Below are 12,823 nucleotides of genomic sequence, written 5' to 3'. Positions count from 1 at the left end.
TTTTAGAACAGTTAGGAGCTGATTGTAACAACCTGAGTGAGACATGGCAAGGGTCTGAACTCAATGCAGTGACATAAACTACAGACAGGGTGGAGACTGAGGAATGAAAAGGAGATGGTTTTGTTTTGTTTTTTTTTAACTTTTTTATTAATTAAAAAATTAACAAACAAAACCTTGATATCATTCCATTCTGCATATACAATCAGTAATTCTTAATATCACATAGTTGCATATTCATCATTTCTTAGAACATTTGCATCGATTTAGAAAAAGAAATGAAAAGACAACAGAAAAAGAAATAAAACGATAACAGAGAAAAAAAAGATTATACATACCATACCCCTTACCCCTCACTTTCATTTACCACTAGCATTTCAAACTAAATTTATTTTAACATTTAAAAGGAGATGTTTTTAATAAGGCTTGGAGAGTAAGAGAAAAGTCAAGAATGATTCCCAGGTGTTCTAGTTTGCTAGCTGCCGGAATACAGTATACCGGAAAGGGAATAGCTTTTAAAAAGGAGAATTTAATAAGTTGCCAGTTTACAGTTCTAAGGCTGAGAAAATGTCCCAATTAAAACAAGTCTATAGAAATGTCCAATCAAAGGGAAAGATACCTTGGTTCAAAAAGGTCGATGAAGTTCAGGGTTTCTCTCTCAAGTGAGAAGGCACCTGGCGAACATAGTCACAGCTTCTCTCTCAGCTGAAACGGCCCGTGGCGAACACAGCATCGTCTGCTGGCTTTCTCTCCTGGCTTCTGGTTTCATGAAGCTCCCCGGGAGGCATTTTCCTTCTTCATCTCTAAAGGTCACTGACTCGTGGACTCTCTGTTTCATGGTGTGGCAGCATTCTCTGCTTTCTCTGAATCTCCTCTTGAATCTCTTGCATTCTCCATAATGTTTCCTCTTTTATAGAACTCCAGTAACTAATCAAGACCCACCTGAATGGGTGGAGACATGTCGTCACCTAACCCAGCTCAACAACCGCTCTTGATTAAATCACATCTCCGAGAAAATGATCTAATTACAGTTTCAGGCATGCAGTATTTTATAGGGATTGTTCTGCCTTTACAATTTAGATTAAAGCCTGGCTTTTCTAGGGGACATACATCCTTTCAACCAGCACACCATGTTTGGGGATTGGGTAGTCGGATATGTGGTCATGCTCATACATGAGCTGGCCAGTCCAGATGACGAAATAGATTTTAAGCTCATTTTAGAAATGGGGAGCCTGAGTTGTGTTTGGAGACTCCAGTACAGTTGGAATCAGAGGACACTGTGCCTTATTTTAACTTTGTTGCCTTCATTTGGTTATTTGCCAACTCCAAGCCTCAGTTTCTTTTTCTGTTAAATGGGGATGATGCTATCTACCACAAAGTCCTTATGTTCATTTGAAAAAAGGATATCATAAATATCCAGCATAGATGATGGCCAGGGCAGCTGGTCAGTAAAAGTGCCAACATCTTCCCTTCTCTTCAAGGTTTCAGAAGGACTAGAGTGCCTTCAGGCTTGCTACTTCTTTTATGAAGTCAGCAGTTTTTAGTTATACAATATCCTATGGAAAATAACTGCTAAAAAAACCCGAAATCTTGTGTACCTCACGCTTTAAACCCATCATAGATGACTTAGAATTTTGTCATCCAAAAAGCACCTATCCTTTTCCCAAGCACCACTTAATACTGATTTCTCCTCCCATTTAGAAAGCATGTACCTTCGTTAAATCTAACCTTGATCCCAGCAATGTGGATTCTCTTTTCTACGCCGCCCAGTCCAGCCAAGCCCTCTCAGGATGTGAGGTGAGTAGAGGTTCCAACATTTAAATTTACTTTAAACTGTAAAGTTCAATTTTAAAGAGGGAGGATCTTGCCAAATTATTTTTTTAAAACAATGATGGTTTGGTAAGAATCAGTTTGTGTGGGTTGAAATCTTGTTCTGGTGTTTTTTTTTTTCTTAAAGAAGTGTAGTTATTCATTTTTTCTTGATGTTTTAACTTTTTCTGGATTTTAAATAACTTTTTCCTATACATGTTGCCTCTCTTCTGGGAAGCCTTGCTTTTTTTTCCTTTACATCTCCTTTGAACACTTAGAAATGTTCAAAGCAAAGGAAGAATGCCCGCATGCCAGATTTCTGGAAATCCTATTTATTGAACATAGGTGGATCTTGTAATTAAACAAGTGACTTGTCAACAGCTTTTTGAAGGTATTGTTCTAAGTTTTTCCACACCTAATTCTGAAGTCTGGGAAAGTGGGTGTGGCTTTGGCAGGTGCTCTGCTTGCTATCTTTGACATGCCTGCCACAAATTGCCAGCACCTGTTCTGAAACTCTGTCTTCCAATACTTTCTTAGATTTCTATTTCAAATGAAACCAAAGATCTACTTCTGGCAGCTGTCAGTGAAGACTCATCTGTTACCCAGATCTACCATGCAGTTGCAGCCCTAAGTGGCTTTGGCCTTCCCTTGGCGTCTCAAGAAGCACTCGGGGCTCTTACCACTCGTCTCAGCAAGGAAGAGACCGTACTAGCGTGAGTCATCATATACAGGCACCGCTCAAGCTTCATTTGAATTATACTTGCAAGGGTTCATTCATTAGTTCAGCACATGTTTTCTGAGCACCTTCTATGTATTGGGTGCTTTGCTAGGCAGAATAGGTCCCTGTCCTTGTGGAGCTCACACAGAACAAGTTTTGCCAAGCTGTCCATACTGGCAAAGGCAGTATTGAATCAAAGCATAAATGCCTTCCCACACAGAGATAAAAATTGTCTTTTGAGGTTAGAGGGCTAAAGCAGGGATTGAGATAACCAAGGAAGGTGAGGCCACAAAGGCATGTGCATCTCTTGTTGAGGGTTGGCTGGGGCACAGTGAAATATTTGCAGTGGAGGCTCTGCATAAGAGGGTATGTAGGATCCTTTGGAGCCATGACAGATAGCATCTGGTGGGAGAGAAAGGTAGGGTATTCCAAGAACCAGACACTACTCTGCAAAAGGCTTAGGTAAGGGAGACGTACCTTACAGGAAAGGGACTTTGAACTACTTTCCTTCAAAATATATTTTTAAATTTCTTGTGTGATCCCCATTTAATTGCAACCCCTGAAAGAGAGAAGGGGTGGAATACCTGAAATCCTGCATTGGTTCATGATTTTGACCTCTTTTCATAATTCCCTGTGGTGGAATGCCTTTCCCCAGTCACCACCATCTCATGTTATGATGTCAGTCATCACCTCATTACAATGCTACCTCCTGTAGAAGAATCTTCTCATTTCCTTCCAAGCAAAAATGAAAATCTCCCTCCTCAAAACAACAACACAGGGAAAAGTACAAAGAAAGTACATCCACTTGGAGTCAGATAGAGTTGGGTTTGAACACAAGCTACATGACTTTGAGCAAGTTACTAACCTCTGTGAGCCTTATCTCTAAATGGGACCAATGATCCTTATATCATAGGGTATATGTGAGGATTAAATAAAGTGATATCCTTTAAGAATGTAGCACAGTACCTGGTTCGCATGCAACAAACGGAGTTCCTTCTCCTGTGGGGTACTTTCTTGGTAAGTACCTTTCTTAGGAAGCTAACTATTCCCTCAGTTGTATTGTAGATATTTCTCTAGTAGGTTGTAAACTTCTTTATTTGCAGCTCTCATAGAACCTGGCCCAGCAAAGTTGTGTAATAAAGGCTGAAGCTATACTTCGTTTCTGCTACCTTTTAGAAAGGATACAGGTAGAAAGAGCACCCAGGGTGAATCAGATATAATTGTATTCAAATCCAGACTTTTCTACTTAATTCCTGTGTGACCAACTCCACTAAACTTCATTGTTTCCCTGTGTAAAATGGGAGATACATAACTCATACAATTATCATGAAGTCAAACCTGGCAGATTGCCTAATACTTTTTAACTACTAATTTGCCCTATTTAAGGAAATGATATAAATTGGGGCTTCTAAATGGGCCCTCTATAAATATTTACATAGACTTACTCTAGGAAGTGTCTGTAACTTTGTCTTAAATGGGGAAAAGAGGGTGGGCCACGGTGGCTCAGCAGGCAGGAATGCTCGCCTACCATGCCAGAGGACCCGGGTTCAATTCCCGGTGCCTGCCCATGTAAAAAAAAATAAAAATAAAATGCACTAAGCAGGGTCGTGGCATTTAAAAAAAAAATGGGGAAAAGAGACTATTTGTAGGTTAGAATGAGCCAACTGAAAAGTTGCCATTGTGGTCTCTCTTGAATTTCTCTTAATCATCTGCCTTATATTAGTGAGAAGAATTTGCTTTCTTAGTGTTTAAATATAGTTTTCCAGAGGGAAAGAAATTTCTGGCTTGGGATAAGTAATTAAAACTGGTGACAAAACTTTTTTCAAGCTAAGTGGATTAATTTCATTTTAAAACTTTAAGAGATTGGGCAGGCCGCTGTGGCTCAGCAGGCAGAGTTCTCACCTGCCATCCTGGAGACCTGGGTTCGAGTCTCAAAAAAAAAAAAAAAAGCTTTTGAGGTTGTTATAGTATGATGCTCATTTGTTCCAGAGGAAAAAAAAATGGTATCTCAATTAAAAAGTTATTTCTAAGTTATCTTAGCAGGCTTTTTTGAGCTCAGCATTTATCATGGACAGATGTGGGTTTTTTTTTAATCTTGTTTGGTAATTTAGTTTTCATTTTCTCAAGTGCATTGTAACAATAAGTATCCCATAGTAATTGTTGACTGCTCTGTGCCTTCCCTCTCCATGAATTGTGACTCCTCTGTTTTCCCACTTAGCATCTTAATGAAATTAGTTTTCCTTGGAAAGAATCTAAATTATAGTGATTGTGACCTAGGCAGACAAATTCTTGTTTTACATTCCCTGACACACTGACTTGATAAGTGGTGGTTTTACACAAGGGCCCAGTCATCTGTTGGGAATTAGGGAGCATTCCTTGGGTTAAGCAGCAGTCAGTATAACCACCAGGGGACCTCAGCTTTTCCTGTTCCAGCCAGAAAAGCACCAATTATATTTTCCAGGTTATCTGCAGTAAGAGAATACAATCTAAGAAAAATGTGTATGTGTACATACCTTTCATATTCCATATTAAAAAGTTTATCTCACATAAATACACTAAAATGGCCAAAAATATATATGTGAAGATTATTATATTTACGCATTGTATGAGCTAGTAAAAAAATGGAAGCATAAATGTGTATCAGTTGGAGATTGGGTAAATTATAGTGCATCGAGGCAGTGCAATTCTATGTCATTAATAAGAAGGAGTCCCATTTATCAAGTACGTTTCCTTGTAGACATGAAAAGATGTGTGCAGTATATTAAATTCAAAATAAATGGGAAAAAGTTATCCTTTAACTTTCTTCTTTAATAATGCCTTTGAAATTTTGACTAATATGTGCCTTAGTAGTCAGAAAAGAAAAAATGGTAGGAAAAGAAAAAGAGAAGAGACTAATTTTGGAACCATGTCATCTATTCCTTTCCTCTTATTTAGTGCCCGAAGGATGAGTGACGTTCAGATATCCCAGCAGGATAATGATGGCACATGTGTCAGCCATTCAACACATATTTACTGAACAGTTCCTGTTCATATTATATTGTCCTGGTTTCAGGAAAGTTAATCTAGATTCCACCCAACAGTTTCCTGTTCCACCTAAAAAATTTAAATTCCACGATATTTCTTTGGTCTGGGAGTAGGAAAAGTAAAATATTAACAGGTGTCAACTTCTTCCTAGCACAGGGCCTTGTGCAGCATAGGGCGTACAAGATAAATCTTGGTTGAATTTAATCCTGTTCTCCCTCAGGGCCTATCTCTTATAAACCTAATCAATTCTTAGTCTTGTGTTCCATGTATGATGCCATCAAGAACAAAACAGATTTTCCAAGGGGAATGAACTTAGGCTTCCTCTCTTTCTTCACAGTATTACTGTGACTTTGTTACCTAGACAGCCTTCTCAAACTGTAATTATCTTTTCCAGTCGTGGTCACATCTTTCCCAACTTGATTATAAAAAAGCTCCTTAAAGGCTGAGGCTGTCTGGTTTGTCTAAAGAACAAGGATATTGTTAAGATGTCCAGAAACAGAAAAGGGTGAGTAGATGGAAGAAGACTTGCCATTCATCAGGCTCCTACTCTTTTCATTTTCCAGAACAGTCCAGGCTTTGCAGACAGCATCCCATCTGTCCCAACAGGCTGACCTGAGGAGCATTGTGGAGGAGATCGAAGTATGAATTTGTTTTCCTGGCTTTCTCCTTTGAAACCCTTTATAAGTGTCTTGCAGGTAGACATGCATGATGTGTATGGCCATTTACATTTCTTCTCATATCCCTGGCAATCTCATGTTCTTTGTATCTGAGCAGTATATCCTAGAAAAAATATTTAAGTGCCTAGTATATAATAGGTACACAGTAAATGGTCACTCTGTTTTTTATTATTACTCTCTCCTTCCCTTTGCACAAGATATCCTGCTCCTCAGGGACCACTCTCACAGACTGCATAGCCATTGATGTACAATCCTGAGAATGTCACCTTTGAATGCTTCACAGGCACATTAGCTGCCTATTTATGTTGCCCAGGAGAGCAGTATATCTCTCTTTATCTTTGGGTCTCCCATGTTTTAAGAAGGGAGGCACTATGCTTTGTAGGTTGTATCCAAGTGAATGGCCACAGAATCCATCTGTGATGATGCTTCCTGGATGTACTGCAGCCTGGCCCACGGGCCTGCCCAGAGCAGCTGGTGCTTTCAGTGCTACAACTCCTGAGCTTGGCCATGAGTAGAAGAGGACAAGGAAAGAGCACTCCTAGGCTACAGAAGATAATGTTCTCTTAATGTCTGTATGGTATACTTTCCCTATTGCCTAAATATCTTTTTTTGGGAAAATACTAAGTGATTGAGAGGGTCTCCATATTTTGAGTGAAAGATTTCTCAAAATTCAGTGTCTGCACAGAGAGGGTAGTGATGTGTGTGTCACTTCTGTTATCACTTGACTTCAAACATGCTCCCTTTTTATTGTGACAGGACCTTGTTGCTCGCCTGGATGAACTGGGGGGTGTGTATCTCCAGTTTGAAGAAGGACTGGAAACAACAGCGTTATTTGTGGCTGCCACCTACAAGCTCATGGACCATGTGGGGGCTGAGCCATCCATTAAGGAGGTGCCTGTGTAACAATTCTCAGGCGTGGAACCCAGAGGAGTTGTCAGCTTTATCTACTAAATATAGCTTTCTTCAAAGAGCTATTCAGTTAGCCTTGGGGTGTGGACACTCAGTGTCTTGGGTTAGGCCTCAAGAATGAGAAATAGAAAGATGTAGTGCCTGCCTTTAAGGAAGTGTAACAGACATGCAAACAAATTATTACACTTTCTTTCGGTGGGGTACGTATATCTCATAAGGTAACAGCAAGAATGCTGAGTGTGTTACTCCTATTTTACCTCCCCTTTTCTTCCCGGCACCCCTTCCTGCCTGTCTGATGAATGCTTTCCACTTTGATGGCCCATACAGATAAGTCCTCTTATTTCTGAAAAGTGCCCTGTACTTGAAAAATGGCTTTTTTCTCCCTACTCCCCTCATCCTCGGCAGTGGCTAAATCTTAGCTAATCTTTGCTGAATTACATAGTTCACTGGGAGGCATGTGTGTCTGCCCAGCATCCGCCAAGAGTTAATTCTTTTTTTTCAAGAGGCGCTTGTTAACCTGAAAGAACTTTTAGTTGGAATGTCTGTGGGAAGTCTTTTTGAGTAGGACCTTTGTACCCCTTGTGTGTGAGGAGGTTACCAACCCTTGATCTAAAGAACATAAATTACAAGCTGCTATTGTTTAAATTTCAGAAGGGAAGTTTTGTGTTCGAAGTTAGAACTTTCTTTTCTTTTATGCATTATGAGTTCTCCACCAAATTTCTGTAAGTAAACAGTAAATAATTCTCCAAGTTACCTGTCTTGGATAATTTGAATTAATTTCATACTTTCTCCAGAGGATATGCTCTAATAATTTATTCACGTATATGCATTCTTATGGTGTCTGTTTCTTCATCCTGAGTGTATGAGGTTTAGAAATACCATACTCCCTTTTAATTTCTGTCATGGGTGAATGTATAGGAATGTGGGGTCTTATGGTACAAATTATTTAGGAACTTTCCTGTACATAGTAAAAGAGATGAATTGATGATATTCTACATATAAAACTTGAACTTTTTATTACCTTGTTTCTAAGAAACAAGTATTTGGCTGGAGTGATTTTTCTGTCACTGCTTTTAACACAACGATTCTGGTGAACAGTTACCCATTTTAACATGTCAACAGCCTAGTGATGGAAAAATATAATTGGTACAATTAAAGAAAATTATTTAATGTTGACTGTGACTAACACTGTCAGGAACAGGGAGCTCTTTTGTTAGATTGTGGATTTTAAAAAACAAAGCTAATTGAGGTGGAAAATGTGTCCTCTTAGAGAATTTTAATAATGCCATTTAGGTTCCCCTTTTTTTAAGATGGTTCTCAGTTTTTTTTCTCTAAGCAGCACATTAATTCTTAGTGGAGAGTTACTTAGTTTTTTTCCAGTGTACATTTTGGCTACAAGGTTTGGTCTCATAAATATAAACTTGACTCCAATTTACTACTTAAAAATGGGTTGAGAAGGAGGGTAGTTTAGTCAGGAGAATGATATGATGGAAGTCAGGAAAGAAAACATTTTATTGTGGAAAGACTTTGGAGACAAACAGACCTATTTTGAATTTTGGTTTTGCTTTTTTTCTGTTCTTAGATAAGTTACTTAATCTCAGTTTCCTCATTTGGGAAACATGGATAATATCTGCCATGTGAAGAATTTTGTCGAAATTAGAGTTTATGCTTGTAAAGCTATCTTCACAATGCCTGCATGTGTAGGCCTTTAGCAAATGGGTAGTTATAGATATTTTATACTATACATTCATATTTTAGCAGGTGTTCTTTCCAAGAGAATAATATTTAGCTGATAGAAACTACATGATTCTTAACTTTTCTTGAGAGCGAATATTTTACTAATTAGTTTCTTTAGTTCTGTTTTTTAATAGCAGCTTTATTGAGATGTAATTCACATACCATACAGTTCCACTAATTAGTTATTAAATTTTATTTTTTCACCAATGATTTTTCATTGAAAATTTTGCATTACTCAGTAGTAATCTGTAAGCACCTTGCATTGTATAGTAAGCATTCAATAAGTGATTGACAAATACATGACAATTTATACTGGACAGATAAATAGAAATAACCAAATCTAAGTTTTCAGGTTAATGCCATCTATTTGCGTTTTCCCCTCTAACAATTTGAATCAATGACTAAAAGATCTTCCATGTGAATACCTGGAAACAGTTAAGGAATAAGGTGGGAGGAAGGGGTGGCATGCTCATCTTCCTACCAGAAGAAAAACTGGAGTTATGTTTCCCTTTTCTTTCCAGGATCAAGTCATCCAGTTAATGAATGCGATCTTCAGTAAGAAGAACTTTGAGTCACTGTCAGAGGCTTTCAGTGTGGCCTCTGCTGCTGCTGCTCTCTCTCAGAATCGCTACCATGTGCCAGTTGTGGTTGTACCTGAGGGCTCTCCTTCCGATACTCAGGAGCAGGCTGTCCTGCGGGTATGGCTTCCATGCCCAAAATGTGCTGCCCTGATTGCCATTTCCAGCACAAGACTTTCAAAAATGTAAAGACCATGGTACACAGCCAGTTATCGCTTTCATGGGAACATGACCATTGGCATGAATTAGTCATAGAACCCTTCAAATCTATCAAAACTTCTTTTTACCCCCTAAGGAGAATTTAATATTATAGGCATATTATTAGTAGATACAAGAAAACTGCAGTTCTGGGTCCAGAACTCCAGATGTATGGAGAAGTCTTGCTTCTAAAATATACTACCCTGTACTAAAACCTTCTAAACCTTCTTAGAAGATAGCTATTTTAACTCTAAAGTTATTCTGGTGCTTATAGTTATTAATATCAGATTCCCTCCTCTCTGGTGCCTACAGTGCCTCTTTTTGTCTCTTCATAGCACAGCCCTCTCTCTCACTCAGTATTAAGCACAGACTTTCACTTCTCTTTTGTATTAACTTTAACAGAACAAATGCACAAATCTTTAGTGCCCTTGGAGGTTTCATTTCAAATGAGTTATCTGTTGCTGTTGTCTGGAAGCTAGTGATAAGCTAAGATCTTTATAAGAAATTATTTTGTCTAAATTTTGGAGCTCCACATAGAACAGCCCATCTGTCCCATAAGTTCTTCTGCTTTGCTGAACCCTGCAGATATTCTCCCGAGAAAGTGTCCTGTACTTGAAAGTTGCCTTGCCTCTCCCTACTCATAGCTCAAATCCCCTCAACAAAAACTGGGATGAGGAGTAATCTGATTAATATAGTTTACCAAAGGGGGATGGGAGTGGGGGTGGGGCGTGGGCTGGGCTGGGTAAGAGAACTAAGTTTAAAGTTAGGGATTTGAATCCTGGCTCCATCACTTAATTAACTGTGTGGACTTTGGCAGTCTGTGGCCTCAGTTTCTTCATTTGTAAAATCGGGATTGTACTTTCTGTCTTCTAAAATTGATACATGAATATACATAAAGGGGCTACTTAGTGCCTGAGGTATAGTTGGCTTTCAGCAAGTGATAGTTATTAATGTTATCCATTTTTCCACAGTTTTCCCATTACCAGAACCTTCCTGAAATATTTTTCTTGCTAATGTTTTTTTTTTTTAAGGTACTGTAGTATAAAATTAGAATGGGATCAGGAAGTAGAAAAATAACTATCTGTGATTTGGAGCCATTTTCTTTCCCTGGGCTCTGGTTTCCTCATGTGAGAAAGTTAGATAATTGGGCAAGATCATCTTTAAGACCTCTCCAGCTCTAATATTCTAAGAATAATCACTCTCATTCCTAATCTAATGATGTTTTTCCAGTATTTGTTCTCTGATTGATAGCAGACCAAAGGTCAGTGAAGATTTCTTGAAGTAAATTGTTTTCCTCCTGTGTAGAGCTTGTTCCCTATAGATAAAGCATTCCAGAAAGAAAATACTTCATCCTTTGTTGCTACAGATAACTTCTTTCTTTCTTTCTAGTTGCAAGTCACCAATGTTTTATCCCAGCCTCTGACACAGGCCACTGTTAAACTAGAACATGCTAAATCTGTTGCTTCCAGAGCCACTGTCCTCCAGAAGACATCTTTTACCCCTGTAGGGTAAGTCCTGATCACACTTGTACAAGCCGCAAATATATTTGTTTTGCAAAGTTGTCATGCAGTGAATATAATCTAGACTAATGTGGATAGTAATTGTACCGAGACCATAAAACCAAATTTGGTCTAAACTTTGATTAGATAAATTTTGCCTACTAGTATAAAAATCCTGTTGTTGAATAAGGAAAGGATTTTTTTTTATTGTCCTTGTGGCCAATTTTAAGTCTACAATTCAGTGGCATAATATAATGTGTAACCATAGCTGCTATCTGTTACTAAAACTTTTCATCACCTCAGATCGCAACTGTCCATTAAGTACTAACTCCCCATTCTACCTCCCCACCAGCCCCTGGTAAACCTCTAATCTACTTTCTGTCTTTATGTATTTGCTTATCCTGGATATTTCATATAAGTGAAATCATAAAATATTTGTCCTTTTGTGTCTGACTTATTTCACTTAACATAATGTTTTTAGGGTTCATTCATATCGTAGCGCTTTATTCCTTTTTATGGCTGGATAATATTCCATTGTGTGGATGGACCCCATTTTGTTTATCCATTCACTTGGGTACCTTTTGGCCATAGTGAATAATGCTGCTGTGAACATTGTGTACAAGTAGCTGTTGGAGTCCTTCCTTTCAATTCTTTTGGGTATAGAAGTGTAATTGCTAGAACATAGAGTAATTCTGTTTAACTTTCTGAAGAACTGCCAAACTGTTTTCCACAGCTGTTGCACTGTCTTACATTACAACTAGCATTGCACAAGGGTTCTGATTTCTCCACATCCTTGCCAACACTTGTTATTTTCTTTTTTTTTTTAAACAATAGTCATTCTAGTGGATATGAAGTAACACATCTCATTGTGGTTTGATTTGTATAATTAAAGGGTTTTAAAACTAAAAAAATTGCTTTGGTTTTACTGTTTTCTTTTCTGTATATTCCTTATTGGTTCTGTCTTATTGTGATATAAGTAGCTATTTTAAAATTTAATATTTATTATTTTTGATATTATATTATATGGGAAAAGTATTTTTATGTATTAAAATTATATGTAACATATATAATCTAGTAATATTGATATATAATATCAATAAAATTATTAATTAATAAATTTATTAATATATTGATTTTATATAATATAGGAAATGCAGAAAATCACAAAAAAGAAAATATAAATTATGGGTGATGTCATGACTCAGAGCTAACTATTGTTAACATTTTGTTCTCTTTTTGGTCACCTTTTTTTCCTATGCATATAAATTTTTTTTTTCCTCTTCATAGACAAAATAGTTTAATCAGCATTTTCTAACTAATTCTCTAATTAACATGCAAATGAGAATACTCCTGATTTGTTTAGGAGGGTTTGGTCAAATCTATTTTAGATGAGAACTGGGCTGATAAGGCAATATAGAATAAAACATTGATGAGGGTAGAATGTAGCTTTGTGACCCTAGTATATCAAACAAATAAAAGTAAGTGTTCATATGCCCGAAATGCATTATGATTGATGATGTTATTCGGCTCCTTACATTTTGAGGGAATAGTTTATATAATTTTTTTTTTTTTTTTTAGTTTAGTTTATGTAATTCTTAAAATTCGGTGACCTTCTTTATAAAGATTTGGATTTGAAATGCATGGACACATTTTTATTTTGTTTTTTTAAAGAGTATA

The sequence above is a fragment of the Tamandua tetradactyla genome, chromosome 1, assembly GCF_023851605.1.
Source record: "Tamandua tetradactyla isolate mTamTet1 chromosome 1, mTamTet1.pri, whole genome shotgun sequence".
Lineage (NCBI taxonomy): Eukaryota > Metazoa > Chordata > Mammalia > Pilosa > Myrmecophagidae > Tamandua > Tamandua tetradactyla.
The sequence above is the reverse complement of the archived record's forward strand: the minus strand, read 5'-3'. Positions refer to the sequence as shown.